Below are 25,212 nucleotides of genomic sequence, written 5' to 3'. Positions count from 1 at the left end.
GCATTAAAATACTCACATACACAGACCTGTCATTTGACGCCTTTCTGTTTCATAAATGTGTTGTTTCTCTATCGCTCTTCCTCCCAGGAGCTCAAAATGTGTGTCTAGTCCCTCCGCTAGCTACTAGTAATCAGTGTGGTTGATGTTCAACTTTACACATTTCCAAGTACGTTGAGAATCAGAGAATTTAAGTAAAGAGAACCAGCGACAAGTCCTGGGGTCTTCGTGCTGGAGCTCCTGGGTCTCGGTGCTGGGTGAAAGTTTGGCTGACCTCTCTTAAATTTCGGCTTTTCCTTTCTGTTTGTGAAAATGTATCTTGAAAAACATTTACATCAAACCTGCTTTATGGCACAGGAAGAGTGAGGCTGGTGTCTTCCACATGAGTTCACTCTGAGCGTACACAGAGCACTCCTGCGATGAGACAGCAGCAGTCTAACGACTAACCACGTTTGCTACCGGTTGGCAAGGCAGGAGAGCCCAGATGTCTTCTGCCCTTTACATGGTGGTGATTTCTAAGCCCCCTCCTCCCCCTCTCTTTTTAATGATTGGGTTTTTTTTTTTCCACTCAGCCAGTGAAGAGCCCCAACTCTCCTTCATCCTATGCAAAGCCTGCGGGGCTGCCGTTGTGCTTTTGTTCAGTGACAAAATTGAACTTCAGGTGTCCTGTGGAGATCTAGGACTAAATCAGTCCTCCCCTTTATGAAGCTCTCAGTAACGGCTGTTCCAACTTCCAGTGAAATCTCAAACATGTGCTCTTTGCTTTATGACAAGGAAGAAGTATAGTAATTACACGGTGCCCTACACAGTTCGTCTGCAGGGAAACCCTGCGATGGCGATGTTTGTTCTCGGGCATCTCTGATTAAAAGCAAAATGTAAATATCCTGCTGCTCACTGGTCTTAACGCTCGGACCAGAAAAAAATCCTTTTTCAGAAACAATTTAAACGTAACATTCGGCTTTTTCTTTCTATTGACTATCGCCCACTCTTCCTGTTCTCCACTCGACTTTCTATGGAGATGCCAATTACAGATAAATCTAAGCAACATTTCCATGTTATGGTTGCTTTCGTCCTGGATTGGTCTTGAAGAGTCCCAAGGCAGGGCATTACCAGGGCTGCTGGACTGCGTGTGGGAAGGCTCTTTGCTTTCTTTGGAGAGTTTTCTCCATGTCCACTCCTCTCTACCAGTTTTATTTGTCTTTTTTTTTTTTTGTGGGGGGGCAGGGTGTCAGTATCCCTGTCATAGAAATCTGAATGGATCTAGTCTCCTCAGAATCCCAGAGATGTTGCCTTCTTTCCCTTTAAACAGAGTCAGGTCAGAAGAGTTTTCACTGGATTGGGCTTCGTCTGTTACTCGTTTTTCAGGGTTTGGGCCGAACAACTCACAGCAGGCCCTGAGTGCAGGTTTCCCAGCTCCAGGCATTGCATGCCTGTAAGTTCCAAATCCATTTGCACCCATGGACATTCAGAAATGTCCCGTCATTATAATTATTTAAAATATAGTACCTAGCAAGTGAAGAAAGAATATAGACTCAGGATCCAGGGTCCTTAAGTCTATGTCCTGCCTTCCACTTGCTAACTCAGTGGCTTCAGAGCAGGTTACATGGCTTCTGTGTCTCGTTTCCTGATCAATGAATGCAGGTAGCTGTACCCATTGGGTACATTGTGGGTGTTTCTGAGGCTGAAATGAATTAATGTGCAAAGGTGGTGGGAACCGTGGCTAGCGCCGAGTGGGTGCCACGTGTTTGTCCCAGGCACTCGATAGCACATTTTACCCTTTATGCTTAATCTGATTCTAGGAGGGTGGGGTCTCAGCCTTTGTCTTTCTTTAGACGCACTTCTTCCTTCCAAAGCGTCTTTCCTCCTTCCTTTGCATCTAGTGGTCTCTCATGTTCCCTAGTTTCTCTTTAGTTTCTTTTAAGGCTTGTTTCTTGTTGTTTTGATGGCATATTGCTATTTTTGTGCATGTAGAGGGACTGGACTCAGGGCCGCATTTGTGTTGAGTACAGACTGTATACTTGGCCTCTATTTTTTTAAGGAGATTTATTTAATTTTTATTTACATGTATGTGTGTCTGTGAGTTGCACTCAGACGCCAGAAGAGGGCATTGGATCCTCTTGGAGCTAGAGTTTAGGCAGTTCTGAACCCATGGATGATCTGGGAACCGAACTCCAGTCCTCTGGAAGGGCCACAAGTGCTCTTAACTGCTGTGCCATCTAGCTAGTACTCTGTATTTATATTTCAAATTTTGAACGTGACTGTATTTCCAGATCATGCCTACGATAATTCAGTCACTCAGTTCTATTGAGTGGGTCTTTTTTTTTTTTTTTTTTGCTTCTTTTTTTCCGGAGCTGGGGACCGAACCCATGGCCTTGCGCTTCCTAGGCAAGCGCTCTACCACTGAGCTAAATCCCCAACCCCCACTGAGCTAAATCCCCAACCCTGAGTGGGTCTTATTTTCTCTTTCACACTGGGAATGAGTAGAAGAGGGTCTGGGCATTTCCCTCTTGTTACTTATTTGTAAACTTTTTAGCATAGCAGTCTTCATACATCACGTAGGTAAGAGAAAGTGGTTCTGGAGAGATGCGGAAGCGCTTGCCTCATATGCACAAAGACTGGAGATCCTTAGCAGGCCCACACACAGCTGAGGCTGTGGGCGTTGGCTGTATTCCCTGTGCCAGGCAGGTGGTTTGTGGGCCAGCCAATTAGCAGAATTTGCAATTCCCAGATTCAGTGAGAGACTCTCTCAAAAAAATAAGGTGTTGAATAATTGGGGAGAGCACTAAATGTTGACTGCTGCCACACAGCAGTGTGTGGATGGAGACACACACACACACACACACACACACACACACACACACACACAAAACAGGACAGTGAATTGTCATGTCAAAAAAAGTTTTGGGGCTGAGACATGGCTCAGTGGTTAAGAGCACTGGCTGCTCTCCCAGAGGTCCTGAGTTCAATTCCCAACAACCACATGGTGGCTCACAACCATCTGTAATGGGATCTGATGCCCTTTTCTGGTTTGTCTGAAGACAGCAACAGTGTACTCATATGAAATAAGTAAATACATCTTTAAAAAAAAAGTTGTGGGAGTTTTCATTGTGCGTACTCAGTGTGCATGGTATTTATTGTTGCACAAGGAGACTCCACACATTCATCATACTCCGGTCTCTCCCCCTCCTGTTAGTCCCTTATTGTATACGCCATTATACTATAACACTCACCCACCGGGCAACCTCCCCAGCTCTTGCATTGCCTCTTCTGATAACCATGTCACACTGGTGACCTTTTAGTCACCCAGGATTCTGGAGTCTTCTCTACCAGTCAGATGCCTGGATAAATGAGGATACAGTCCAGATTCTCAGAGTCAGTTTAGATGTGGTCCATTCCTATAGTCTGCGGAGATCATTATGTTTGTTGATATGCCCACTACGATAATCAGAGCCCCTTCCCAGGTTTGAATTCTGTGTGATCTGCCTGGGAGATAGACTCCCGGGGCACAGGGACCCTCCTCTAGGATAACTGTGGTCTGTCATTTGTTTAGTCATTCTGACCCTTCCTTGGTTAGCTTGTCCACTGTGGGAGAGCTTAGGAGTTCTTAACCTTTCCTCTCAGTGTGAAAGGCTTGTACCTGGTACCCACATTTGCTCCTAAGCGATCCCCTCTCCCACACAGTCAGTGAATAAGCTGTGGTGAATCTGCTCAAGGACAATGTCAAGTTCGCCAGCCTGCGGTTTGCAGGACCTGCCCTCTGGAAGGTCAGTGTGCCTTCCCTCTGTTGGTTTCAGGTCACAACAATGGCTGGCAACCTCACTGCACCTTTTCCTTCCTCTTGGCTCTAAGTCTACGGATCAGCATTGTGAGGGGCGTGTAGGCCACACTAGTAGGTTTGTTCGTTTCCTGTAGAGGACCTCGCACCCAAGTCCATGCACACTTAGTAGTGGCATGCAATGGAGGGCGCTCCATTGTCAAGGAGGCCCAGAGCCTGTGCTTTCTGAGGAACATGTGGCAGCACAGAGTGCCTTATCCCAACCCCAGACCCCTACTTCATCTGCTCATTAGAGCTCTAAAGAGCCTGAAGGAGCCTTTTGCTCACTCCCCACTCCCCTGGATGAGAATCCCACTGGCTAATTAAGTGTGGCATTTACTGTGAGCTAGCAGTAGATGCCAGGACTTAACAAGGAGATCTGGGGCCCTGTTGTAGAAAGACTTGTTTTTCTTAATATTTGACTTTTTAGGACAAATCAGTCCATTTATTTTGATAATTTTTATCTTATTTTGAAATGGATTTATTTCCTCCATATTTGCCCATTTATAATTGCCCATATAATCCCAGTGTTTGGGAAATGGAGGCGGAAGGAACCAGAGTTAAAGGCCATGGTGAGCTACTTAACAAAACTTTTTTTTTTCTCCGCTAAAACAAAGACAACAGAAAAAGATTACACAGGAGTCTCTCAGATCCGGTAGAGTTTGGCACTGAAGACTCTTGACTGCTCACGTTAGGCCTGGGACGATTTGGAATTAAGTGCCCCAAAGCACTTTCCAGGAAAATAGAATTTCCTCGGTTTGCACAAGGCCCCCAGATCCCACCCTTGGACACGTTGTTCTAAGCCTGTACAAATGTTCTTAAGAGTAAAGTACTACTTAATACCACTTGGACCTACCGCTTTTCTCTAGGACTTAGGGAAAGCATATGTTTGCAGAGAGCGTCAGAATGCTGGCTTTGCAGCGATTCCGTTCCTGGCATCATCCAGTGCACTCTGCTGCAGAGCCAGACTCCGAAATTCCGGGCCAATTCCAGGTCTCCCTAGGACTGAGACCTAGTTTGCCTTGTGAAGAAGATTGGGTTTATCCATCTGTATCCAGCACAAATAACAGTCATTCTGCTGACTGTGACATTAAAAGCCACTTACATCCCCTGATTTACTATTGGAACTTCTTGCCATTGGCAAGGAAGTGTGAGCATTTCAGTTTTTAATCATAAAATCAGACTTTTCTCCCAAACAGGCAATGACGATCGTGTTTTGCACTCTTCCAGAAAAAGCTTACACATCTATGCCTCATATAGAAATGTGTGTGTTTATATGCTTATGCACACTGGGTTGCATTTGGAATCGATCAGTTTTCTCGAAGGCAACTACATTAAAACATTCTGGTCTTGGGGTGTTACTCTCTGGTAGGCCTCTTGGCAGCCCTGAATTCATTCAACCCTCAGTAGCACACAAACAAAAACCATGATAATGGCGCATAAAATCTGCACTAACTACAACAATAGCGCTAATCACAATCCCAATACATGGAAGGGCATGTAGGGGCGATCTCAACTGTCACTGCTGACCACAGTCTGCCTCCCCCATGGCCATCACCACGATTGGTGTGTCTCTTCTTCACTGGCATTTTGGACATCTGCAAATAAGTGTAAGTACACGAAGCTTTCCTATGCATCCTTTTGATTAGTTCTCCTATACTATTATTTATTTATTTAGAGGCAGGCTCTCATTATGTATCCTTTGCTGGCCTAGAACTTACTATGCAGTACCAGACTGTCTGTCTTTGAACTCACAGAGACCCATCTGCCTCTGTCTCACAAGCAATGATAATTTTTTCCCAGTTTTCTTTCAAGATAGGGTTTCTCTATGTCACAGCCCTGGAGGTCCCGGAGCTCACTTTGTTGACCAGACTGGCCTCAAACTCAGAAACCCACCCGCCTCTGCCTCCCGAGTGCTGGGATCAAAGGTGTGCACCACTTTTGCTCAGCACTGTTAGAAGTTTTGACTGCACCAAGAGGTGGTCGATGGAGACACAAAGTGAGCCCTGTGTAGCTTTGATATCTGCCTGGGCACAGACCTGCACACGAACCGAGGCACAGAGCCCCAGAACCACCACTGCGATTAGTAAGACACCTGGTGTGGCTTGCTTCACCCACCGGTATAACGGCTGGAGTGCCTGGAAGACAGCTTTCCACTCTTCACCAGGGCCCCTCCCCGACTGACCCCAAGCAGTGAAACTCCCACCGCCAGTGCGGATGAATTCAGAAGTTCACTTTCTAAAGCTGTCAGTCTTCCCTTCTAGAAGCATTCAGATTTATCCAGGAACAAAAGATTTCCCCATGCTGGGCACTCGCATTATGTCTGGCCTTCTGTGGCAACTGGTATCAGGTAGCCTGCATTTAATCCAAACTTGATGTGTTAAAGTGTACTGTGTTTTCAGAAAACCCAACACCCTTCAAATCTGAAGCTTTGAAAGAGGAAAATGAAGGGGCACATCTTTCCGTTATTGAAGGCTCTTGGTTTTAGGGTCTGGTGCTCATATCCGCTCAGAGCCCTCTCCCCTGCCGTCTTAGGAATGTATCTGTTGCTTTGAGGAAAAAATGTACAAGGATTACATCAAAGTCTTTTTACGGAAGATTGAACATCTTCCCCTTTCCCCGGAACATTCCTCGTTCTCTTCTGCATGAAGTAGCTGAGAAAAGCTAAAATTAATTTTCTTATGGGTCACGGAGCCAGGTTGCTTATGAAAGAATGAAAGGGTTGCTCTGGGAATGTTTATTAAATAGACAGAGAAGAGCAGTTATGAAAGGTGAACTTTGCAAACATCCAGTGAATTGTAAATGGAGCGCGCACAGCAAGCATGAGAATCCGAATTCATAGCCCCAGCACCCCTTAACTGCTGGGCCTGGTGGCCCATACCTGTAGACGTAAGGACGGGAAGAGTTAGTCCTGTTATTCTGAGCCCTGAGTGCATATTCGTTGTGTAGCCCAAAGGACGGAACAGAATGGGAATGGTACTCTCTTCGGCCTGCTCTAACTCTAGGACAGCGTTCCTCTGTAAACAACAAGACGTTGGAAACAGTCCAAATGTTCACCAGCCACAGAGTAGCTCCGTAAGTCACCATACCTCAGAATGGTGCAAAACAACCATTAAAAACAAAGACTTTGCTGGACTGCGGTCTTCTGTGTTGTGCAGAAAGGCAAGATTCCAGATTGCACATATAACACGATTCCAGCATGGTATTAAACAGATACTTTAAAAAAAATTGAAGTAAATATGCCAGACAGCTTGTTATCAAGATAGTGGCATCTATGGGCAGTAGGTCTCTGATTTCCAGATGTTCTGAATAAAACTGGTTTTATGATAAAAATCCTTGTTTGTGAAGAAAGTAAAGTGTTTCTTGCCAGAAAAGGCTGGCATCTCGTTTGTGGGGTTTGGCTGTAGCCGTTTGCTCTTTTCCATATAGTTAGCGGCTGAGTAGCCACGTTCATCCTTGCCACTTACCAAGGGATCATGGGGGCACCAGGATGGAGCACCAGCTTGAAGCCACGGACTTCAAGAAAGCCTTCTGGAAAGAATAACTTGAAAGTGACCTTTTCAAATGAGGGGGAGGGTAGTCCCGTGGATTAAGAAGGAAAGATGTTCCCGATATAAATAACCACGTGGGAACGGAGAGGAAAGCTGAGAAGAGAAGGTTCATCTGATCCTGGTAGACAATGTCCATCTGTGGTGGAGGAGGCGATGGGAGCTCGCAGACTGCTGAGGGACAGACCGCTGAGGGACAGACCGTCTGCCACCAATGGGAACAGTTTTACCTTCTTTTTTTTTTTTTTTTTTTTTTTTTTTTTGGTCTTTTTTTCGGAGCTGGGGACCGAACCCAGGGCCTTGTGCTTCCTAGGCAAGCGCTCTACCACTGAGCTAAATCCCCAGCCCCCAGTTTTACCTTCTTAAGGAAGCGTTAGCTCCTTTGTCAGAGAACATGTGGGGAGGTGTGGTGTTTTGGGGGTGAGGAGTCTCTGAAGCGGTGGTCCTTGCTCAAGGCCTGTCTGAGGCTTAGTTTTGGGCTTAGAATAAGAAGGTCTGAATTGCAGATGCACTCCAGAGTAAGACACGGGTGCTTTTTGGACCAAGGAGACCACCCTCAAGGGCTATGGAGATGGCTTAGTGAATAAAATGAAAGCCTCAGTTCAGATCCCTCTCACCGTGTCAGAGCTGGGGTTAGTGACAGACCTGTAACTTCAGTGCTGTAGGGCAGAGACAGGCAGATTTCTAGAGCTCTGTGGTAAGCTGGTGACCTCCCCAACCCTGCACACATACACGCAAAGGGGAAGACCTAACTTAAACCACTGAACCTTGACCTGAGCCAGATTGCAGGAGTGCATTTTTTTTTCTTTTTTTTTTTGGTTCTTTTTTTCGGAGCTGAGCTGGGGACCAACCCAGGGCCTTGCGCTTCCTAGGCAAGTGCTCTACCACTGAGCTAAATCCCCAACCCCAGTAGTGCATTTTTTATAAACTTCCTTAGAGTGTAATGACTGCACCGTGTTAGTAGTGAATTCCATTCATTAAATAAAACAAAGAAAGTACTTTTTAAAAATCGGTGCATAGCGTGTATGTGAGCTCTATGGCGTGCTTGTACAGGTTAGTGGACAGCTCTGAGCAGTCCATTACCGCCTTCAACCTTATGTAGATATTGTCGTCAAAATATAGAAATATTTATGTATCTATACTGTAATATATATATATATATATATATACATATATAATATTCCCTGTTAGTGTTTCTGTATCAGTTCAGATAGAGGTGCGGTTGTCAGGGGAAGCGTCAGGAACCCAGTGCTACCTGAGAAGCCACCTTCTCTTAGATCCATCCCACCCACAGCTCCTCTTCTGTAGCTTTCAGAGCTCAGCCAAGATTTTCAGAGTTCCTGCCTTGATGGGCTGCTGTGGAGCTGTGAGCTGATGAAAGACAGAAAAAGCCAGTCATACCGTGCTCGCCACCACAGGTGATGGGAACTGTTGTTTGTTCTTCTAGACTAGGAAGTGTCCTGAGGGTGGGGACCTGGCTCCTCCTCATTATGTCCTTTTTTGACTCATTTGTGTTCTTGTCCCAACCCCCACCACCACCCTCCCACGAGCCCCCCCCTTACACCCTCACCCCCCTCGCCCTCCTCACTGCCATCACCCCCATTGTCCCACCCCCATTCCCCATTCCCTCTCCTACCCTCTTCTCCCACCTCAAAGGTCACTGTGTAACCCTTGCTGGCCTGAAACTGTAGAGACCAGGCTGGCGTCGAAACCCACCCCCTCCCCCAGGATCCATCTGCCTCTGTCGCCGCATGCTGGGATTAGAGATGTGTGCTACTGGGACAGGCATCATCTCTTATTAGTAAATATTTGTCATAAGTACTTGTTGAAATAAAGAATGAAGGATTTGGATTGGCCTTTAGAGGACCAGCGGGGCTGAAGTGGAAGAAAAGAATAGGACTATCATAGCTGAATGTGGTGTGTGTCTGTAGTCCCAACTACTTAGAAAACTCAGGGAGGAGGACTACTTGAGTTTGGGCTGTGTAGCAATCTTTTATTTTAATTAATTAAGTTTTTTTTTTTGATAGAGCTTCCTTGTTTAGCCCTGACCATCCTGGAACTCGATTTTTAGACTAGGCTGGCCTTGGCCTTCCTCTGCCTCCTGAGGTCTGAGGCGTGGGTCAGCACTCCCATACAACGCTCTGCTTTTGCCAGTAAGGAAACTGAGGCTCAGAGAGCAGAGGTGGCCGCCTGGCTAGGTCCTGGCTCTTCTTCTTGTCTCCTCAGTGGTATTGCTTAGCTTCTGTCCTAATAGCCCTTAAAAAGAATAGACGCACCCGGCGTCGGTGAGCCGTTGCCAGATTTTAGTTTGTTCACAGGCTAGAGAGATAAGCACTCTGAGAGGAGGGAAGCGCCACGGGGCTCTTTTCCCATGTGAGTTTATGTGTCCTGGTCTCTAGAAAATGGGACACTTTCCTGGTCCCAAGAGCCTGTTCCTGAGAGTGCAGCGGCCTTCCTGTGGCAAGGCCAGGGTCAGGCTGGGGACACAGGTCAGACCTCCTACGTGGAATGCCTCAAGTGGCTGTAACTCATGCAGAGAAAACAAACATGTTTCCGCTCTGTACAACAGCGAGGCAGCGTTCTTCAGGACAGAGCCCAGGCTGTGAAATGGGAGGAAGGGAATGTAAAAAGAGCCAGGTGCTTCACGGTGGGCCCAGCGCATCGGAGAGAAGAAATTCCACACAGATGGCCCAGTGGCCAAGGTATTTTTTCCTGTTGGCCCATCAGGAAGGGAGAGGATACACTATCCTGCTGCCTGTCCAGGCAGTTTGCACCCTTCCCGTGTTGTGTTGAGAGATAGCTGCGACCCAAGGGAGCCCTTGGCACTGGTCCCTAGGCCCAAGGTCACGGGAACTTGGCCTGTTGCTTCCAGGAGGTCTTTCCAACCTGAGCAGGAACATAGGAAAACAGGAATTTAACACATCATTGGCTTGAACTCAGGCCTTTAAAAGGGGGAGGGGAGCTGTGGGGGTTACACTTGTGACTTTATGGGACATGAGGGATATAGATGTTCTGAGATTTAGGAGTTCGAATCCATTCCAAAGCCAATTCTCATTATTTTATTTGTAGATAGGGTCTTAGGTAACCCAGGCTGGCTTCAAACTTGCCTTGTAGTTGAGTATAACCTGTGACTCCTATTACTCTTACCTCTGCGTGCCAAGCACTGGGATTACAGATGTGTGCTCTTATGCCCTGGTTTATGTAGTGCTAGGATTCGAACTCTGAGCTTCACGTAAGCCAGGCAAGCACTCTGAGTTTCTTCTCTGCTTCCCTAAAGCTAGCTCTTTGTTTCTTTTTAAGATTTTTTTGGGGGGGGGGATGGGGGTGGCTAAGCATGGTGATGCATGCTTTAATCCCAGCACTTGGGAGTCAGATCTCTGAGTTCAAGGCCAGCCTGATCGACATAGCAAGTTTCAGGACATGCAGGCTATGGTAGAGAGACCCGATCTCAACTCCCTCCCCCAATTATTTTTAATCGTGTGTGTGTGTGTGTGTGTGTGTGTGTGTGTGCGTGCCTTGCCTGTGTCTGTGTCTACGTGTGTGTGAGTATGTGCACATGAGTATTTATTCCTGCGGAGGACAAAGATGTCGAATTTCCTTGGAGTTGGAATTGCAGGTGGTTGTAAGCCACCTGTGTGGGTGCTGGAACCAAACTTGGGTCCTCAAGGAAGAAAAGTGAACTAATCCCCGAGCCATCTCTCTGGCCCCTGCAGCGGGCTCTTGTTCGTGAATTGGCCTAGTTCCATATACTCAGTGAACCCCTAAGACATCTCCTTGCAGTGTGCGTTGCAGTCTGCTGCACAAAGAGGAAATAGTCCGAAGCTACAAGACTACTGTGACTGTGGCCGTCTCCCACCAGATTATTATGTTGGCAAAGTCATCTTTCTCTATTTCGAATTCTTTAGAATGGGCACTAATCCCTTATAATGTAATATTTACAACCAACCAGTTTGTAGTTGACATCCACACAGGTTAACAACGTTTGTAGTGTACAGCTGGAGAGTTCTAACAGGTTTACTTCTGGGTGGCATGAAACATAAACTCTTATCCTGGTACTCATGAGAGATGGCTACCAAGGAGGTGGGGGGAGAGGCTGGTGAAGTAACTTGTTCTGCTCATGATGTTGGGAAGTTAGTCCCAAGTTGAAGGGTGCTGTTATTGTTAGCGTTATCCCTCACTGAGCTCCTACTACGTTCCAAGGACCCTGTTTACAAGGTGCCCCTTGTGTATTATCTTTCTAATAGTCCATGAAGTAGGTACAGCAATTCTTCCTTAGCCACAGTTCTGCCTTGCATGGTTTCAGTTACCCATGGTCAGCTGTGGTCTGAAAATGCTAAATGGAAAATTTCACAGATAGACAATTTGTTAGTTTTAAATTACATGCTAGGGGGCTAGATATATAGCTTAGTGGTAGAATACTTGCCAAGTACACATGAGGTCCCAGGTTCAACTCCTACCAAACAAAACAAATTACATGCTGTGAGCTGAGAATAGCATGATAAAAATCTCTCACTGTTCCTCTCTACCCAGAATGAGAATCATCCTATTGCAGTGTATCCATATCCTTTGCACAATGTATCCATATCCCTTGTGTAGTGTATCATATCTTTACATAGTGTATCCATATTCTTTATGTGGTGTATCCATCTCTTTTGCACAGTGTATCCATATCTTTTGTGCAGTGTATCATATCCTTTGTGCAATGTATCCATGCTGTATATGCTACCTGCCTGTTAGTCACTTAGTAGCCTTCTTGGTTATTCTAGGTAGAACTGAGCTGCCCTTTTGCTACTTCCGTACTGTATTCAAATAACTCTTATTTTACAATTCCCTGGGAGCACAGGAGTAGTGGTGTGAAGGAGGGTCAGGGCAACCCACATAATATATATAATATAAATGTAAGATTGAGTACTATCTGCAGCTTCAGGCTAGAGTCTACAAGTGTATCCTTCGTGGTTGAGGGGCCTACAGAAACACACATAAAACAGGTTATATATCGACCAATTGATGACAGCATTGTGAATAGAGTTCCCAGGACCCCAACCCTGAGCATCCCCTAGGAGCAATGCTTCAGCGTTTGCTCATTTACCGTTGCAATGGCTTTTCAACTATCCACTGTGAATGAGGCAGTACTTACTGTCCTTACTTGTAGCGGAGGATGTTGGGCCCAAAACTTAGGTGACTGGTTTGAGTGAGAACTAGATTTTTACCCATGGCTGCTACCTCCAAGGCCAGCCCCCCCAGTGTCTCTGCACCCCACACTGTTGTATTCTGCAGCTGTGCTGCAGGCATTCCTACACCCCGGCTTTCAGGCAGGGGCCTGCTTGGGAATCCCTTTGTCCCCACGGACCCGGGCTCAGCATTCCACCCAAACTGTATTGATTTCCTTTTCTCTCTGTTGCTCTGTGGCTTCCCACATTATGATCTGTGAAACCGGGGCACAGTTGGCTGTTGTTGGTCATGTTATTTCTGTCGTGTAAAGTCCTTGCAAACAGCGACTTAGCTTATACTCCTAGGGGATGCTTGCTTAGGGTTCTGGGAGCTCCGTTTAGTGTCTTCATCAGCTGCTCAAATATAGCTTTGCTTCACGTGTGCTTCTGGTTGGACACTTTAGTCTCCCAGCTATACATTTCACTAAAATAAAAATTAAGTAGCCTAAATTTTATATTCAAACTTTATGTAAATTATTCACGTGTATATAATTTATTAATATTGAGATGATGAGCTCATAGCCAATAGCATTATAGCTCATGATTGAATAAAAGTTATCTATGGGGCCAGTGAAAAGGCTCAGACGTAAAGGGGCTTGCTCTGCGTCCCGGATGCCTAAGTTTATTCTCTGGTATCCCGGTGAAGGTAGAGAGAACCAACTTCACAGGGATTGTCTTTGATCTCCACATGTGTACTGTGGCACATTCACCGGCATACACATGCTATATACATGTACACATATACAGTACTAATTAAATTCATTACTGGCTAATAAATATTAATTAATGACTAGATGGGGAAGATGTGGTTGGAAGGCATGGGGTGAAGGGATATTGGGGTTTGGGCCCTCATGAGGGAGACTGAGGAGACTGGGTAAGTGTAGCACAATACACTGGAGCCACCCCATCAGGTTGAGTGTGGTTCCCCAGTACTTTGCAAGGCTGGTTGTGATTGGGGTGTGCCGTGATAATTGCATACCAGACATCAAAGACTTAGTGTGAGAATAAGAATATAAAGCACTCATTAGTAGTTTTTATATTAATTACATGTTGGCACAACAATCTTGTGAAATTTTGGGATATTGGATTAAGTAAATTCCAGCTCCAAGACAGGCTTCCTTCCACTTCTCTCTCTTCTCTTTTTAAATGAGACAGTATCTCTCTGTGTAGCCCAGGCTGGCTTTGAACTCATAATCCTCCTGCCTCAGCCTTCTGAGTGCTGGAATTAGAGATATGTGCCGCTTTTCCTGAATACTTCCTAGCTTTCAATGTAGCTATAAATAGAATTTCAGGTTGCACAGGGTCCCCGTGGATAGCACTGGATAGAGAGGAAAGAGGACACGCTGCCCAGAACAGGGATTGGAGAGAGGGAGTGGGCTTGAGAACTTTTGGGGCATATGGTGGGGATGCTGAGATGTGGCACTAATGTCCCCAGCTGAGGGGGTTTGTGGGGTAGCTAGGGCAAGATCCACAGAGAGGTAGGTCTCTGCCTGAGAATGATGTCGGTGAGTCTTCAGGAATGGAGCCCTGGGCCGGGCTGAGAGCTGCAGAGGAGGTGTCTGGAGGGAAGGCTGCTAGGGAATGTAAGCAGGGCCTGGGAGCAGACGCCAGAGGCCAGGCCAAGTCTGGCGCTTCACAGTGCTCCCTGGTCTGAATGTGGGCTTCAGCAAAGCTTGGAGACATCACTGCTTCTATTTCTCAGTGTGAATGTGGCAGAAATCAGGAAGCAAGTTGCTTGCTGGTTTGTTTTATTCTGGTTTTTGTTTTGTTTTGTTTTTTTTTTTAATCTCATGTGGCCCTTATTGGCCCTTAGCTGAAGATTATCTATTTTTATTTTTTATTTATTTATTTATTTATTTCTTTTTTCGGAGCTGGGGACCGAACCCAGGGCCTTGTGCTTGCAAGGCAAGCGCTCTACCGCTGAGCTAAATCCCCAACCCCAGCTGAAGATTATCTAAACTTAGGCTCCTATTCTCTCCACTGCTAAGGAAACAGACATGGGCTAGAATCCACAGCCTGGTGCATGGTGAGCAAGTATTCTACCAACCGAGCCATACTCCCAGCTTCCTAGAGCAGCCTTTGTTTTACTGTTTGTATGTATGTATGTATGTATGTATGTATGTATGTATGTATGTATGTATGTATGTATTGAGTCAGGGTTTCTCTGTGTAGCTCTGGCTGTCCTGAAACTCACTCTGTAGATCAGACTGGCCCGGAACTCATAGATTCGCCTGCCTCTGCATCCCGGGACTAAAGGTATGTGCCACTATCGCCACTTATTGTTAATCAGCACCTGACACTATACTGTTTCTACTTTGTGCCCGCCATATCTCTAAAGCCTCACAGGATAAACCCTCTGCCCCCATTGTCATCAAGTGCCTTGCTCAGAGTCACCCATCAGTAACACTTGTGGGGCTCAAACTTGTATCTACTGCCGCCTGGCAGCTTGACTTAAACTTTCTGGCAAGCCTGAGACGTGCCCTGGCAAGAAGTAACTGCCTCGAGTTTCTCAGACCACAGAAACAAAACAAACCAGAAGCTACCCTTCTTAGAGCTGGCCTTGAGGGAGTTCTGGTGATGGATGGCGAGTTGTGGAGGATTCTGCATTCCAGGGGGCTGAGGTCAGTGCGCATGCGCGCGAGCTGCAGGGCCTTGCCTTCCAGCACTCAGCTAGCGAGGCTCTTGCACCTAGGTTTAGACCCTCTGCGTGTTGGACACCTTCTTGGAGTATTCTGCGCCCTCATTTTTCTGCTTTTTTTATTTCTGCCCTTGCAGCCTTTCCACTGAAGAGTTCTCAGTTCCTCCAAACAAGGGAACCCTGTTGCCGACCCTTTTGGTCAGTTCAGGCCCTCCTGGAAGGAATGCCACCCCCACCCCCCAGCCCCCATCAGCCTGTCCAGACTCCTGCCTGAGGTTTTACAGTGTGCGTCCACTTCCATACATGGAAGGAGCTCGCCAGCTTGCAGAAGAGCCTGCAGCAGGAGGCTGTTTCCCCACAGCTGACAACCACTCGGCTTACATTTTAAAAAATGTATCGATCTTAAAAGGCCCCAGCTCTCACCGCACGTGTCTATAAAGAGAGAACTCCACTAGCTCACAGAGAGCAGGTTCTAAGCGCCGCAGGTTAGGCCTGAATCCTGAACTTGCTGTATTGACCAACTGTTTGGGGCTCTAGAAAGATTTGCTGATGTGAGAGGCCTTTTGGAAGGAAGAAACAGTCTCTCTCTCTCTCTCTCTCTCTCTCTCTCTCTCTCTCTCTCTCTCTCTCTCTCTCTCTCTCTCTGTGTGTGTGTGTGTGTGTGTGTGTGTTTATCATGTGCGTTGTTACCATGCATCATATACACACTTGTTTTCCTCGGGGGGTTGGGGGGCACTCACATGCCGTGTCAGTACTCTATTCCATTGGTGTCCTTTTGTTTTGCCATTTGATAAAAAGAAAAGATCTGATAGACTCGCTAGAGGGATGTGTAGGATGAAATGAAATAGTTAAGCCAGCCCAGACCTAGACCCAAGTCTTCACGTGTGCAGACCATGAAATCGCTAAGAAGTCTCTTGTTTGTTTGAGAGCTTTGGTTTTTCTCTTGATTTCCTAGGCTGCTGTCTTTACCGGTAGGACGCCCTCACGCCGGGATTGTTCACCATGCCATCTGGTTCTTTCTCCTGCTGCCATCTTGGGTTCAGCCCTTTCACTTCATTTTCTGTCTAGTGGCTCAGAGCTAGTTAATGGTGATCTCTGCGCTTCATTAGAGCGGAATCTGAATTATTTAAAAGCCATCATTGAAGACTGCAACATTCGGGAAGTACATGGCTGAACTCTGCTTGGAGGGTAGTGGGGGGGACCCTCTAACCTGATGTTCCTTTTTCTGGGTTGTCCACTCAGACACCAGCCGCAGTCTCTGCCTTCGATAAGATCTTGAAAAGAAAACCATACCTGTTAGGCCTTTCCCATCGCGATTTATTTCGAGCTTAAAATAGCAAACCTTAAACTCTATCTCTCTGCCTGCTCCCTTCCCCCACCGGATCCTTTCTTTAATTGTATAAAAAGATTTTGAAATTCTTCCTTGATTCTTCCTGCCTCAGGGGAAAGGGTGAAGCTACCAGCTTTACTGTGGGATGTTGATCTGACTCTCTCTCTCTCTCTCTCTCTCTCTCTCTCTCTCTCTCTCTCTCTCTCTCTCGTTAAAAGATTCCCCGTGGTGACAGGTGTGGATTGAGGGCCTTGGATTTGTAAGGTGATGGGCCTGCTTCCTGAGTTAAAAGGCTTCTTTTCAGCAATCTTTGTTTGTTTGTTTTCTTCCTTCCTTCCTTCCTTCCTTCCTTCCTTCCTTCCTTTCTTTCTTTCTTTCTTTTTTTTTTTTTTTTAAAGAAATGACTCCTGAAGCCTCAGGCCACCATCAACCTGCTGGTTGTTTTAACCGTAAGCAGGGCCGTTACTTGGGGCAGATCACTTCTGGCTCTCAAGACTCTCCCCACCACAGAAGCTGCGGGCCAAATGGCCATGATCACAGGGTATGTGGCCTGGTTGCCAGAGCTGAAGGACAGATTATGTCTGCCTGGCAGAACCCCGGTAGCCATAACTAGGCTGAGTCTTGGGTCCGGAGACTGGCCAGGGAGTTGGAGGCCCTGCTGGGCAGCTCCTCTCCAAATTCACTGAGGGAAGTGGGATCCCGGCGGAAGGAGGCCAGAGGAGGAAGGACGAGGCACCCCCTACCCCCCACACATTTGCTGTTTCTCCCAGCGTCAGGGTGTGACTTTAACACTAGTGTGGCTCAGCCACGGAGCCCTGCCTGAGAGGTAGGGAGCCAGGTGGGGCGCCTGCTCTGTTTACCTTAAGTGCTTGTTCCAAAGGAAATCCCCACTGTTATTCACCCTGACTGAGAGTCAGTGCACCCCGGGGAGCTGTTAAAATATGCATTCCCAGGCTGCTGGTTCATTGTTCCTTGCCCAGCTTACAGCACAGTCCCAGAGGCCCTTCACACACGAGGTGGCAGCTCAACCGTCCCGGTGATTACCTGTGTTTCTAACAGGCTCCGGTGCTTCCTGCCCCAGAACAGGGCGGCGTCAATGAGGTGGATGCTGAGAGTAACTATGCAAATGAGTGTGAGCCAGGGGGCTCTGCCTTTCCTTGGCTAGGCTCTCCTTGCGCCGACCAATGCCTCTTATGTACTAGCAGTCTGCACACAGCCTCGGAGTGAAGCAGTGTCGGGCTGATTATTTTTGCAGTCATTCTGGCAAATGTTGGAGCCAGGATTTGAACTCTGGCCCTGAAGCTGTGCTGAACTGTCTAATTGACTGAGGGTATCATTAAAAGAATCTCCTTCGGGGTTGGGGATTTGGCTCAGTGGTAGAGCGCTTGCCTAGCAAGCGCAAGGCCCTGGGTTCGGTCCCCAGCTCCGGAAAAAAAAAAGAAAAAGAAAAAGAGTCTCCTTCAGTGTGCTAGGCACTGAGCCACAGGGTACTTTACATACATGGTCTTACTTATCATAAGATCCTAGTAAAGTTAGCATCTCCCCATTTTATGGAGAGGTAAACGTAGGATCAAAGAGATTAAGAGGTATGCCCACTGAGCTAGTACATGGTGGAGTCACAAGGCTGTGGACTTTCCCTCCACATCTTGTTCTTTTTTCCCTAGGCACTGCCATGTCTGGTGGGGGAGCATGGTAGCAATGTATTCAAGAAGCCAATATAGGAGCTGGAGAGAAGTTGGAAGCTCTATCAGGGGACCTGAGTTCAGCTCCTGCCACCCATGTCAGGCTTGTGGCTCATAACACCTAGAGCTCCAGCTCCAGGAAGTCCGATGTCCTCCTCAGACCTCTGTGGGTGTATCTGCATCATGTTCACACATTTAGAGACACACACATGTAATTAAAATTCTTTAAATCTTTGAAAGATAAAAAAGAGAAGGAGATACGTGGCCCCTGTGTTTTGGCGAGGGTTTCTCGGCCACGGTGTAGTGGGAGCAGTGGAGAAGGGTAAAGTGTTCCAGGGATTGAGAGGGCCAGACTCTTGCCCAAGGGAGTTCAGGAAAGTGACTCAAAAACCTCAGTTCCCTAAAGATGGCTACTATGTTGTCAAAGGCTCCTGTGCTGGTGATGTCCACAATGCAGTGCAATTGGGCGGTGGTAGAACTTTGAAGAGGCGGTTCCCAGTGCAAAGTAATGAGATAGTGGGAGCAAGGATTACTGATGGTCTCATGGGAGTGAGAGTGGGTCGTTATAAAGTGAGACCACCACAGCATGCTTCTGGGTGCTTCTCCATATGTCTGTTTCCTTTTCTGTCTTTCTCTGTAACTGGACGGGGGGTGTCATCAGAGTTTGCATCTGCCTGATCTTAAACTGTAAACCTTTTTTCTGTAAAGAACTCAGCCTCCAGCATTTCGTTATGGCAACAGAAATTGGACTAATACAATGGCCTTCTGAACTTTCAAGCTCCCAGAATCCATCAGCTCCATGTCTTTACTTAGACCAGCTCCCTCAGCACATACCACCTCTCCCTGCCCTAGGGAGTGTCCCTAGCAGCAAAGAAAGAGCCCTTTGAGCAGCCACCAGGGTGAAAACAGCCAAGGTCCCAGGACCCCAAGGACATTTCCAGGTTGTGGTTTGCCGGCCTAATGTAAAGGATCTCCTGATTGGCTGTTCATGGCTCCCAAATTAGCATTTCTGTGCAGAGGCAGAACTGCCAAGGTTCAAGTGGGAGAGAGGGCAGCAAGGTCAGATGGGAGAGACTTGCCCCTAGAGCCTATGGGAAGAGGCACAGGAATGGCTGCGTGCTGCTGTCACCGCGGCCTGCTGGACCCAACCGTTAGGTGGAGTTTAGAGGTATGGAAGCCTCCACCCTTGATATGTACTCTTGTTTTAAAAGATTTAACCAGCACCACCACCTCCTCTTCTCCCCCCTCCTCTCTCTGCTCCTTCCCCTCCTCCTCCCTCCCTCCCCCTCCCTTACCCCCTCCTTTTTAAAGACAGAGTTTCATGCCTGCCAGGCTGGCCTCAAACTGCTGCGCAGCGGAAGATGACCTTACATTTCTGCCCTCTTGCCACCTTGGCCTACGTAAGCTGGAGATGGAACCCAGGGCCCTGGCATGCTACACAGACACCCCATTCACACCCCAGCCCAAGGGTTTAACTTGTAAGACGCACTTGTCCGTTCTGCAGAATTTCTTTAAAGACCCTCTGGTGACTACAAGGCTAACTGCACAGGGCACTGTGCTTCAGACACTGTCACCCCAATGCATGAACCCTGTCAGCATGCTGGCACAGGTCTTTGTGAGCTTATGGAACAGGGCAGTGCTGTCTTTTTATTAGTGTTATTCTTTTCTGGAAGCAGACATTCTTTTTAGTGACTCTTCTGTTGTCTAACCTTTGAGGGCAACCCAGGGATAAAAAGCAATTCACTTGTTTAACTCTTCTGGCAAACTCATCGATTGGTAAGTCGGGGGCTGCTGGGGACTGTGGGTCTGGGGCAGACTGATGGGAGGGTCCTTCATCCCTGGGAGAAGCTTACAAGAATGCAGGTAGGGATTGGTGCAATCTTCTGAGATGCTTTTTAGCTTTTTCTATGTATTTGTGTGTGCACATGCATGCATCTGTGTTTGTGGATGCGAGTGGGCAAATAACAACTTTTGGTGCTATTCCTCCTTATTTGAGGCAGGATTAAGGTTTGTTTGTTTGTTTGTTTGTTTTCTCTTGTGTTTGCCAGGCTGGTGGGGGTGTGAGGTTCCCGGATTCTTCTGCCCCCCCCTTCCATTTTCCCAAGGAGTTTTGGGATTATAACTGCTCGTGCTGGCCTGGAGAGATGGCTCAGTGGTTAAGAACACTTGACTGCTCTTCCAGAGGTCCTGAGTTCAAATCCCAGTAACCACATGGTGGCTCACAACCACCTGTAATGAGATCTGATGCCCTCTTCTGGTGTGTCTGAAGATAGCTACAGTGTACTTATATGTAATAAATAATTTTTTAGAGAAACCTGCTCATGCTATATGCCTGGCCTTTCTAGGATCTGGAGATTTGAACTCATGTAGTCAGGCTTTCGTGGCAAGTGCTTAGTATCCCCCACTGAGCTATCCCTGACAGCCCTCTGAAGGACATTTGTATGAGATGTGAAATCTGATTTCTACGTACGGACAGCCAATTCCCATTTCAGACACAGTGCTCACCAGGTAGCATGTTTAAGGTCCCAGCTTTTTCCTTGGGTGGCCCAATTGTGGTTGCTCCCTTAAGCCCTATTTCTGAGTTTGTACCCAGTAATCTGAGATCTGCACATGCTGGAGTTGGGTGTGGTTTCCTGGGAGTTTATGGACTCCCTTACAGAGAAAAGGCTCAACCTGGTCAGGGAGACAATAAAGAAGGAGTAGATGGCTTTGAGCTGGGTATACAGGGGCTCCTGCCTCGCAGGGCAGCAGAAAGGAAGATAATGTTCTAGAGAGATTCTAGTTGTGAGCTCACAAGTGGCCTTAACTGTACTGTGGCTAGGACTTGACTATTCTCAGAGTTTGTCCTTGCCCAATTCCTGAAACGACGCTTTGCACAGAGGAACGCTGCAGAGAAGTTGGGGATATAGCACCCCATAACCTGCACCTACAACAAGGGCTTTACATAGTCTCTTCTGCCAGATTCTCCAGTCTTATGAAGTGGGTGATGGTGATCTCCTCTTCTCTAGTCTGGTAGCTGAGGACCTAAGGAATGAAGTGAGTTACCGAAGCCATGAAATTAGCAAGTAACGGAACCGAGGTTTAGTCCCAGATTCATCTTAAAACCCAGCAAGCTTTTGTCATAAAAGCTCAACGGACCACCAAGGTGGCCTGTTTAGACCTAGGATCCAAACACAGGTCCCAAGAAGTAATTTTCAGGGAGGAGAAATAGAAGAACACATGGAAGGCGGGAGACAGAGACTTGGAAAGAGGCTTTAGCCCTGTGGGTGGCTTTAGCAGCTGTGAGGGCCTCGAATACAGGGTCTGAGACGATGACTGTGAATGTGAGGAGTATCGCTGCAGTTCTGTCAGAGGAATAAGACTGTTTGGGGAGGTTAAGGAGAGGGTGGGGCTCACCACAGGATGAGACCACAGGCTTGCAGGACAGTTTAGAGAGACACACTTGCTCTTCTCCCTACAGATAGATCACACATTGTTTGCTGTGTGTATTGAGAATGCAGTTCTTAGTGTTCTCCTCTGGTGAATTTTTGGACATCACCATTTTGGAAAAGCCTGTTTCTTTTCTTTCTGTAAAAAAGATGTTTTTATTCTTTGAGAATTCCTTTTTTTATTTTTAAAAATTATTTTTAGAAGCCAGGTGTGGGGATACATACTTTAAATCCCAGCACTGGGGAGGTCAAGGCAGGCAGATCTCTGTGAGTTCAAGGCCAGCTTGGTCTACAAGGTGAGTCGAGAGGAGCCAGGGCTCTGTTACACAGAGAAACCCTGTCTCTTTAAAACATATACACATACACATACACATACACATACACATGCATATGCATATGGATACACATATACATACATATACATATACATACACACATACATATACATTCCTTTTAATTGGGACTGCAGAGATGGCTCAGTGGTTAAGAGCACTTGTTCTTCCACAACCACCTATAAGTTCGGTTCCAGAAGACCCAGTGCCCTCTTCTGGCTTCTGGCTTCTGCAGCAGTCCTGACATATTGAGAAGTCACTTTAGCTTCAATCCTTCCCAACTCAGGCTCTTAGGATCTCTGTGCTCTCTCTTCCAAAGTCCTTTAGCCTTTGGGTGTGATAGATGTCCCATTTGTTGCTGAACACTCTACCTACTCCTTATTTATTTATTTAAACTTTAGCATCTTTATCACAATTGTTAAGGACTCTCTTCAGTGGCTTCCCGTCTGTCTGCACTGTTTCTCTTTTTGGAAGCAGGAGAGGTTGTCACAGAAGCCTTCAACGTCTCTCATTCTCAATTATGTAGTCATCGGTACCACTGCAAAAGAAGCTTTCTTGCCCATAGTAGCTGGCAGCAGCATGAACCACAGACATCAACACAGCCAGCCCCAGCAGCAGAGACCACGGAACTCAACATGGCTTCCAGAAGCAACACAGACCGTGGACATCAACATGACCTCGGGTGGTAACAGGGCTCACGGAAACTAGCAGGGCTCCCAGCTGCAGTACAGACCATGAGGTCTTTTGAGAAGGCTTCATCCTGAACTATTTCTCACATGTCTCACATGATCGTGCCACTGGGCACATGTTCAGGGTAGAGCCTGCAAGAACTCCATGCCGTTGCACCCCACCCTGCCAGCCCAGCCCTACCTGGAGACTCCTTTGTCGCCAGCAGCCTCACTCCCATACCTGTCGCCGCCACTGCTTCTCCGGTTCCACCTCCTTCTGCTTCCTGCATGCACTGCTGGGTTCTGCCGTCTTTCCCACTTCTCCATCCCACATTCATTTGCTAGAGTGCTACTGCGAACTGTTGTGTGCCACAGAATGCTTTTTTTTTTTTTTTTTGCCCAAACAGCTTTATATGTAAATACTTACTGTAATCCATGATCTGGTTCAAGTTTTCTGGTAAATACTGGACTACTGCAGAGACTCATCTTGGATATCCTGTGGTTACCCGGGTCAGGGTGATCTTGTGGCTGGGCAGGATCCGGATGAGCTCCAGGTGTGGACTTTTTATTTGACAACCTGAGGGTTTCGGAATGAGCATATTTCTCCACCCACCCCCCTGTAGGGTAACTCCAATTCAACTCACTTATGATGGTCTAAAATTGTCCCCTTTCCCCACACCCTTAGCCGCAGTTCCTAGAGTGCTTGGGTGAGCCCTTTGGGTAACTGACATCATTTAAGGAAAGTCTGCTTTGATTTTAGACCCATTTTTCTCCTCCTGGTGTGTTTCACAGTTGCCAAGTGTTTTGTTATTGCTAACTAAGAGTTTCCCCCAGTGTTGCCCCTGCTTAGAAGGTAACACAGACATTAGTAACTGTAATTTTTAGAATGTTGACCTCTGCCCGGACTTTTCTGGATTTTTCTATTGGTTTTAGTGTCTTAAGAGTGAAGAATACTAGGACTCCTAAGGTAAATAAGTAACATTTCTTACAGAGCACATGTGCCCCTAGTGAGTCCTAAGGAGGCTGAAGCAGGAGGATCATGAGTAGAGTAGCAGAATATACATGGCGTGTTTTAACCTGTTTTCAGCTTCTGGTTCCCTCAGGCTGGCTTTGAACTTGCAGCCCTCTGTCCGAAGCCTCCTGAGCTGGGATTAGAGGCATGTCCAGCATAGTTTACCCACTTCTTAGCATAGTTCTGTGGCGTCTGTAGCTGTCCCCATTGTCATCCCCAGGGTGTTGTCACCATAGCAACGGGAAGCTTTACTCACAACAGCGACCTGCCATTTTCCTCTTCCATTCAGCCCCTAATAATCACCACTGCACTTCCTAGGTGTATGAGTTTGACTGCTCTAAAAACCTCAGACAACTGAAATCTCACACTACTGGTCTCTTCAAAGTTTATGTTGTAGCATGTATCAGAACTCTTTTCTTATGGCTGAGTAGAGCTCCTCTGCACATATAAGATGTATTGTCTTTATCCGATGTCTGTTGATATAATATGGACCTGACTTTTTTCTGGGGATCAAACTTTGACCTTCATGTGTGCTAGGTAAGTGCTCTGCCACTGAGTACTTTCCGTCTTCCAGAAAGAAACAACGTTGCTTTGTGGCATTTACGAATCAGTTTTCTTCATAACCTAATTTTATTTTTTCTGTACATAAAATGGACTAGCAGTGAAGTACTATTTTTTACTTAGTTTTTTATTTTTAACAGGAGGATCTTAGAGATTCTTTAAATTTTTTAGATTTATTTTATTCATGTATTCGAGTGCTTTGCTTGTATGTATGTGCAGCACATGCATGCCCTGTGCCCACGGAGGCCAGAAGAGTCTGTTGGACTCACTCGGACTACAGTTACAGGGGGCTGTGAGCCACCTCGTGGGCGCTGGGAGTGGAACGCAGGTCCTCTGCAAGGGCACTAAGTGCTCTCCACCGCTGAGCCATCTCTTAGCCACTCCACCCTGCTTTAAAACTTTACTTTTAGACTGTACGTGCTAGTGCCTGCTAAGGCAGGGGTGGGCATGGGTCTGACATGGCTCCTGGGAACCAAACCTGGGGCCTCTGAAAGTACAGCAAGAGCGAGCCATCTCTCCAGACCTGCTTCTTATGTTCCGGGTGTGTGTGTGTGTGTGTGTGTGTGTGTGTGTGTGTGTGTGAACTAAAACAATTGTAATCACCAGTGTCTGAACACTGGACAAGGCAGTGTGGAACGTGTATCCCGGAGGAGAAGAGTCTTGCTGGGAGAGGGGTGGCTACTCTGGACCCTGCCCCAGCATCTTTAGGTCTTCACTGAGCGCTCAGGAACCCCTGGCCAGCACGTCTCAGTAGAGCCTCCCTTCCCCTGTCTGTGACTTCTCTTGGAAGTCTTTGGAATCAGTTAGTTAATACAGTTGTTCAGTGGGTCCCTTCACACAGGACAAATGCCTCAGTTGAGAGATGTAAAATCTACAAACATTTTAGTCAAGAGAGAATTATGGTGCCCAAGGAGACGCTAACCCTAATATTTACCTTTAGAAATTGACAGCTTATTTTAAAGCAGTGAAGTATGTTTGGTGCAGGGCAGGGA

The 25,212-nt window shown here is 46.9% G+C and overlaps 1 protein-coding gene and 1 long non-coding RNA gene across 2 annotated transcripts in view; one reads left to right on the top strand and one right to left on the bottom strand.

Moving 5' to 3' along the window:
- Nxn (nucleoredoxin) overlaps positions 1-25,212 on the top strand; it is a 141,379-nt gene that overhangs the window by 8,243 nt on the left and 107,924 nt on the right.
- Positions 9,332-23,865, bottom strand: LOC120095143 (uncharacterized). Its single transcript, XR_015631815.1, has 4 exons — positions 23,637-23,865; positions 23,075-23,224; positions 16,418-16,481; positions 9,332-10,245 (listed from the first exon to the last, which is right to left on the bottom strand). It is a non-coding gene; the product is annotated as an uncharacterized LOC120095143 (long non-coding RNA).

This window comes from Rattus norvegicus, chromosome 10 (assembly GCF_021556685.1).
Source record: "Rattus norvegicus strain SHRSP/BbbUtx chromosome 10, alternate assembly SHRSP_T2T, whole genome shotgun sequence".
NCBI lineage: Eukaryota > Metazoa > Chordata > Mammalia > Rodentia > Muridae > Rattus > Rattus norvegicus.
Note: the sequence above shows the minus strand (reverse complement) of the source record. Positions and strands in the feature narration are given on the sequence as shown.